The following is an 8,121-nucleotide window of genomic DNA, read 5'->3' on the forward strand; positions in this document are numbered from 1 at the left end:
TCTACTATGGAGAAGCGGTTGCTTATGAATATTAATTACGTAACGTGACGTTCGCTTAATCGCCCATATTGATTGGTCGAAAAGCAGACGGTAGCGCGTAGGCGTTAGTCGCCCAGCGAATGAGCGAATGAGATTTGCCTCATGAATAATTATTAATCACGTGACTGAAAGCTGGCGGAAGGTTACCAAGCAACTTCAGTATTAATCTGGTTAATATTCATAAGAACAAGTCTTTCCCGTAGTAGGAAAACGACATGGCGACTAACGGAGCCTCGAGTAGGCCATATTTCAAAAACAATAAGTTCAAAGAACAGTGAAATTCATTAAATCTTTTGAAAAATATATGACCCAGACTGGTTATAACATACTTTGTGTGTCCGGTTGCTTGTTTGTGTTTTGTTGGGAAAATGAGGAATAAGGAATGCGAGTCTTACAGTGGCTTGTTTGCAAACAAATGGTCTTTTTGCGCCACCTAATGTTCATCTTAAACATTACTCTTTACCTGGTCAACTGGAAAAACAAGACTTTTTTATGTTGAAACGTGTCAAAGTTTTACTCATTTACTTGTCTGTCTTATTAATAGTTTAGTCTTTTAAAATATTTTTTATGATTTTAAAGCATTATTAAAAAGGTCTTGCTGAACTAAAACGCCAAAAGACATTAAAATTATTAGATTTATCTTACTAATAAACGTAAATCGGGAAAGTTTAAAATTGAACTGTATGGAGAATAAAATTATGAACACGTCAGCTCAGTGTAGTTCACAGCCAGACCAACAGATGGCGTCCCGAGATCGAACACTGCTGTGAAATCAAAATATATAGAATAAAAGTCCCCCGTGTCTTACAATATCAATATTATTTATGAACAAATGGAGTTACAAAATAACAAAAGCATTTGAGTTTAGAAGGAATAACCTTAATTTTATTGAGGAAATACATTTTTTTTTATTTAGGCAAACCATGTTCTAAAGAGATGGAGAATCTATAGTTATACAATCTACAGTAGAAATTAAACAAATAATAACAATAGAATAAAATAATGCCTTGCATTTAAAACAGTATATATATTGACAGAGATGTGATACTAGCCAAATAGTCAAGTAATTTTACAGTAATCCAAAAACTGCCCTGTGTGAGTAGATGCAAATAGACCACTCACAAAACAACAGAAAACAGATGGAGACCACTAACAAAATGCTAAAAAAAACTAAAATATAAATCTTTCAGGGAGAAAGTGCAAATTGGTTAATCTAACACCAACATCATTTCTTCTACTTCATCATCAATGAATGATATTTACAACTCAAAAATAGAGGAAGTGCAGCAAAAAGCTTATAGCCCTAAAAATGTTTTTCTTGGCACTTATCCGACATCATGGCACACCCAAAGTCATAAAATATGTGTTTGATCTGTGCGCTCCCGCAGTGAAAGCATTGGGGGAGTCCTCTAGAGCGGCAGCAGCATCAACGGCAGCAGACAGCTGTAGATCAGAGCGGCTCGTACAGCGCCAGCCGAGCTCCTCATCATACACTCCACACGAGACCACGAGCCGTTGTTGGGCAGGGGCTCGATCCCCAGCGTCTTGCACAAAACATTATACACATCCACTGTTCGGATGGGACCAGCGCGAAAGTTCGTCTTGAAGTCTGAAAAAAAAAAGAAATAAACAAAATAAAAACAAATCCACAATTTGTATAACTGTTTTAATTAAATACTGAATAATACAGATCTTTTTTTTTTTTTTTTGTGGAAACCATGATAAGTTTTCTTTTTCTTACGGTTATTCTTTCATTAATGTGAAGTTAAAACATGTTTTATCAAATATTATATATTTTTGTCTATCTATCTATCTATCTATCTATCTATCTATCTATCTATCTATCTATCTATCTATATCTATCTATCTATCTATATCTATATATTTATATATATATACCTGCGACCTTTGGGTTACAAGTCCGATTCTCTAACCATTAGACGATTTGGAATACAGACATAAGGTTGGACCCTTTTTTTTAAGAAGGCAATCTGCAGATTATTGCAAAAGTGGAATCATTTCAAAATATTAAAGTATCAAACAGTTTAAGAAGTTTAAATTCACTGTTAAGAAAATGCAATGTAGCATTTTATTTTATATAAAAGGAATATTTTCCTAAATATTTTTAATCCAAAATTGCTATAAAATGAAAGCCTTGTCCAAATTTGAAGTTGATATAAAAAAAGAGGTTCCTGAGAGATTTTTTATGGCTTTATACACCAACAGCCACCAGGTGCTATCAAAACATTTTTATTGAATTAATTATTTTTATTATTATTTAAAGATATAATTATATAATTATCAAACTCCATTTATTATTTTGTTTATTTAAAAAAAGGGCTGAAAAACCTATATGCACCCCTGTATATGTATATATATTTTACTTTAAAATGAATCAAAAAATAATAATTCTATGATACTCTACAAATTGAAATGTACTGTACATGTAAAAATAAGGCTTAGATTTTAAAATTAATTTCCAAATATAAATTATAAACATATACATGTTTTTGAAATATACATAAATATGCAGAGTAATAGTGAGGTCTGCTGAACTTTACCTGGTCCCTGTGCCAAAAAGAACCCCCTCATGTCCATAAACTCATTATCATAACCGTGCCATCCGTGTTGCCAGCCCTCCGCCTCCTCTGTGCCGTTTTTCCAGAAGGGCAGCTTGGCTTTATTCTGTGAAAACAGGCAGGAAGTGCAGAGGTTAGCGTTCAGCCTGCAATGTTGGAATTAGACTGATGTCTTGGTGTTTTATCCTCGGAGTATGTTTTTGTGGTCAGCTAATGACGCATCACTGAGATAATCTGTGCTATAGCAGGCAAGCACACAAGAGGAATACTGTTGTTTTTTGGTTTTATATGCAAGACTGAATCATGACTGAAGCGATTCCTGGCATCGGTCTTATTGGGAAAGTACAAAGCAACATATTAAATAGATCACAAGGACATGTGGGGAATTTTCCACACCCTGCTATGACGAATCGTGAAAATTGCTCTATGATACGCTACAATAAGTTTCAATAGTGCAGATAAGGCAGGTAGACTAAATAAATAAATAAAACTATTGCATCTATATCTAGATTTGGTTAGATTGCTATAATCATAAAACAACCCCACAAACAGCCATAGGCACATTCAGGACAGACTGTGTAGAGAATGACCTCCCTGACCTCTGTGATAAACCATCCAGGCTCTGCAATGAGCGTCAGCGTTGAGACGAACCTCCCGTTCTTGTAGTGGAAGCGGTCTGGGATCTCTTGTTTCTTATAAACATTCATGTTGTCCACTGTGCTCAGGTTTTGATAGATCTGAATCAACACATACAAACATGTTCAGTTTAAGTGGTTCACATTTCAACCCAAAACTTAAAGAAAAAACAAGGCATTAAACTATTAAAACAAAATTTTGGGATTGCCATTACTTTCTACGAAGCCCCGCACATGACATGCAGGAAAAAAAATAGTAGACTAAATTGTGTGCACAATGTACTAATTCGTTCCCTCAATGTACAAAAACGTGCACACGATTTACTAATTCATTCCCTCGATTTATAAATAGTGCGTACGATTTACAAATTCGTTCCCTCGATTTATAAATAGTGTGCACGATTTGCTAATACGTTCCCTCGATTTATAAATAGTTGCGTACGATTTACTGATTCGTTCCCTCGATTTATAAAAAGTGTGCACGATTTGCTGATTCGTCCCTTAATTTATAAATAGTTTGTAACGATTTTACTGATTCATTTCCTCGATTTATAAAAAGTGTGCACGATTTGCTGATTCGTTCCCTCAATTTATAAAATAGTGCGTACGATTTACTGATTCGTTCCCTCGATTTATAAAAAGTGGTGCACGATTTGCTGATTCGTTCCCTCAATTTATAAAATAGTGCGCACGATTTACTAATTCGTTCCCTCGATTTATAAATAGTTTTGTACGATTTACTGATTCATTCCCTCGATTTATAAAAAGTGTGCACTATTTACTGATTGGTTCCCTCGATTATAAATAGTACGTACGATTTACTGATTCGTTCCCTCGATTTATAAATTAGTGCGCACGATTAACTAATTAATTCCCTCGATTTAATAAAAAGTGCGCACGATTTACTAATTCGTTCCCTCGATTTATAAATAGTGCGCACGATTTACTAATTCGTTCCCTCGATTTATAAATGTGCGCACGATTTAACTAATTAGTTCCCTCGATTTATAAAAAGTGCGCAACGATTTACTAATTCGCACACATATACACACACACACACACCACACAACACACACACACAGAAGCCAGTTCATCAAAGTATAAGCATACTTTACATTCAGAAATATCACTTAAGTTAAAGACAGCAGGTCAAAGTACACCACTGCCTTTTCACATTGACAAATTCTGACACCAAGTGTATTTTCCTTTCAAAACAGCAGATTTAAAATAAGAGAGTGTTTTTTTTTTGGTGCTGACGCCTTGCTGTAAACATGAGTTCTCATGGAAAACCTGCAGATGAAAAGAGAACAGAGACAGGCTGAGTTCACCTCTTCAAACTTGTCCTGTTTGGGGCCACAGACTGACCACTGCCCCCTGTCCATCATTTTAATGATGTGCGTCATGTCAATGTAGCTGTCGCAGTTCAATGACTTTCTCATCCACTGGAGCTCTGTCATGCCATGATCAGAGAACAGGACCACGTTTATATCATCTCTCATGTTCTTCTCCTGACAAAAAAATAACAAATACATACAGTAATGTGTTTTAGATGGCCAGGTAGAACAAACAGCAAGTACTGTTCTCTCTCTCTTTCTTTCACTCATGTAAAACCTTAATTTTCATGTACCTTGATTTTCTGGTTGAGGGTCTGGAAAGCCTGGTCCAGTGAGCGAATGGCGCGCTGTATTTCCGGAGAATGTGGCCCAAAGTGATGTCCTTCCACATCAATCTTCTCGTAATAAATCCCAGCCATGTCTGCTTTATCGCTTCTGTTTGAAACATATCATTCATTTTCATTTAAGATAAATTAGCTTGCCTGGCTTCATCTAGACAGAAAAGGCAACAGCATTATCTGTGTAAAAGGATGTCTTGGGCTTTTGGTCTTACTTCAACATATTCAGACCACTCTCCCATGGAGTCGATCAGGTTCTTCTCTGAAGGGTTGTACACATATTCCTCACAGAATGTAGGTCGGACTCCACGAATCGTCACTTCACAACCTAAATGGACAGAAACACACTTTAGACCATGTGACCTGCATCACTATGCATTTGAAAAGCCTTTTTGAAAGTTTGAACACTCCACTTGGAAACCTTGCAATGCTATTTTAATGTCAAGTAGCAGTTGGAGTAGCTTGTCCTTTTAAAATGACACTGATCAAATGAGTCTGGCATAGAGGGAGGGCTCTGTGTGACGCCAGTTGCCGTTGGATATAAAAATCCCTTTATTTATACTTTACTCTGCCAGTACAGATAAAGCAGTATGACATCCACTGACCTGGGCCCAGTAGTACATGTAGACTCTCTTTCCCTAGTTTCTGCATGGTGACCCACAGCGGCTCTGATCCATCCCACCACATGGGCAGACGGCTGTCCGGATTCGTTCCAAATCAGGAACTTCTTTCATGGTGTCCTTTATCCCACAATGTAATTTCCAGTCATCTGGTGCACCTCGCAGTAGCGTCCTGGAACATAAGGAGGAGTGCAGAATGAATATTCACAGACGAGGGTGGATTTGGATCAGGTTCAGTTGATTAAAGAGCTCCATTCATTAAATTGCATTGCTCATATGTTGCTCTTTTAGAGCTGCGGAGGCTCCACATAGCATTTGTTTCAGTATCTGTGGATAGAATACCCTGCAACAACAACGGATCACGTGTCCAATCGTGTAATTCATTCTCTATGGAGATGAAGGCACACAATAAAGAAGATTTCAAATAAAGCTTTAGAAAAAATCATTCCTATGTAAGTTAACATAGTGCTCCTTAGCTGTTTGCTTAGATTTTTCTGATGAAGTTGGAGTTGGAATGAGGCAGCCTGTTGAGTTTTAGCATGCTGCATTCACAGCAGAAGATTCATTTCATCCAACAACAGCCAAACATACTGTCTCTCATCAGACGCTATCTTTCAAATATGTGAATATGATGAGTATAGGGACTCAAGCAGGTCTTAATGTTGAAGTTGGACTATCTAATGCTTTTATTGACGAATCCGATGTTATTTTCCTGTTTCCCAGTAGTAGAGCCTTGGTCAGCAGTGCATAAAGATAGTGGGTTTGATTCCAGGCAACATGCATGCTGCTCAAAAAATATTTTGCCACTTATTATACCTTTTAGTATTACATTTGAGTGTGTAACACATTCTGCACCATTAATGTGAAAGACATGAATGATTCCTCAAATCATACAGCTAAGGAATTGTTGATTGAAAATTTGTTGAGAATAGATTCACCCCTATGCAAGAGATGTATGCCATGGGAACAGATTTGGAGAAATTAGCAATTACATGACTTGTTCACACATTGGATCCACTGCAGTGAATGGGTGCCGTCAGAATGAGAGTCCAAAACAGCTGATAAAAACATCACAAAGTAATCCACATGACTACAGTCCATCAGTTAACGTTTGTGAAGTGAAAAGTTGGCGAAAATACCAGTTCTCTATCCATAAACGTTTCTTATTCGTGAAAACGTAATCTAGTCTGAATCCAGATAGAAATATGCACAGATCAAACTGTTTTACAAGCTCTAAAACAAATCAATATTAACAAATATTAATTGATGTACTAGAGTGGCGTGGATTACTTGTGGACTAATGTGATGTTTTTTTCAGCTGTTTGGACTCTCCATTCTGACGGCACCATCATCACGCAGAGGATCCATTGGTGAGGTGAGCAAGTGATGTAATGAAAATAAATATATCTCCAATGTGTTCTGATAATAGAAACAAACTCGTCTTTATGTTGGCTGGTCTGCTGGCGGGTGAGCAACTGTCAGCAAATTGTAATTTTTTTGGTGAAACTATTCCTTTAAGGAGAACTGTGATATGACTGTCAAAGGGATGTTGTAAAGATAAAAATATTTGATTAACACACACTAAAAAAATAGACCAAATTTAGCAAACACTCTGAACACTATCACTGCAATAGCAAGGCCTTGGCAACCACCCAGAGCATCTACTCATAACAGTGACGATTTTTGCATGGGCAAGCACATTTCATTTTAAAAGTGCCGCGCCCATGCAAATGTTCATATATAATTTTAACTGCGTTTAGTTTCTGGGATATTTGACGGCTTGGAAAAGACTAACCAATCTTTTTAAGGACAACTAAATGCATTAAAATCATAAAGAGATAATGTTTGTTTAATGGTATTATAATACACAGTTTGTTCTAAGACAGTTTGCACTGTGGCACGTCCCTCACGGTGTCCCAGCTTTGCCTCTTTTGTCTGATTTCTTTGTCAACGCTCGAGCCCAGTTGTCTTCTGAAGCTTTGTGGAGAGGGAATGTGCCCAAACAAAACAACTGCCATCAGCAGAGAGCGGTAAAGCGTTGGCTCTGAGTTGCTGTGATTGGTGGATGCTGGCTCAAAGTGCATGTGCTGGAGCTCAGCTCTGCATGGCCTTTGTTACTGAGGTCCAACACACACTGTATCACCATCCATGTGATTCAGCAACACCATTCACTGAGTCAACTGAGTGACACGATCAGAAATCCTTGTGCAATTTTAAAATGTCTCTACAATAATAATGATTAAATATGAATATACTCACTTAAATATTCATAACTCTTGATAATATTTTCTATATTTCATTTTTTAATTGAATCAACACATAAATAGTGCATAATGGACACCAACACATAAAAAAAACTGTTATATTATGTGCAATATGTAAGTATTTTGTCAGATATTTTCATTGCTTGTTATATCCAATAAATAGATAGAGCTGAGAGCGAGCTGTTTTTCTGTTGTCATTGTGGATGAAGGATTCAATCATTAGTGCCTGGCCTCTGTGATCAATAGCCCTATCAATAATTAATGTACAAGCACATCTCAGATCTAACAGATCTCTATTGTTCTACATCAAGG

The 8,121-nt window shown here is 36.8% G+C and overlaps 1 pseudogene; it reads right to left on the reverse strand.

Annotated features, from left to right (window-relative positions):
* Positions 1-904: 904 nt before the first annotated feature.
* On the reverse strand, positions 905-7,629 carry LOC113071009 (ectonucleotide pyrophosphatase/phosphodiesterase family member 6-like; annotated as a pseudogene).
* Between the last annotated feature and the right edge of the window lie 492 nt (positions 7,630-8,121).

Source organism: Carassius auratus, unplaced genomic scaffold (genome assembly GCF_003368295.1).
Source record: "Carassius auratus strain Wakin unplaced genomic scaffold, ASM336829v1 scaf_tig00005670, whole genome shotgun sequence".
NCBI classification, from domain to species: Eukaryota; Metazoa; Chordata; class Actinopteri; order Cypriniformes; family Cyprinidae; genus Carassius; species Carassius auratus.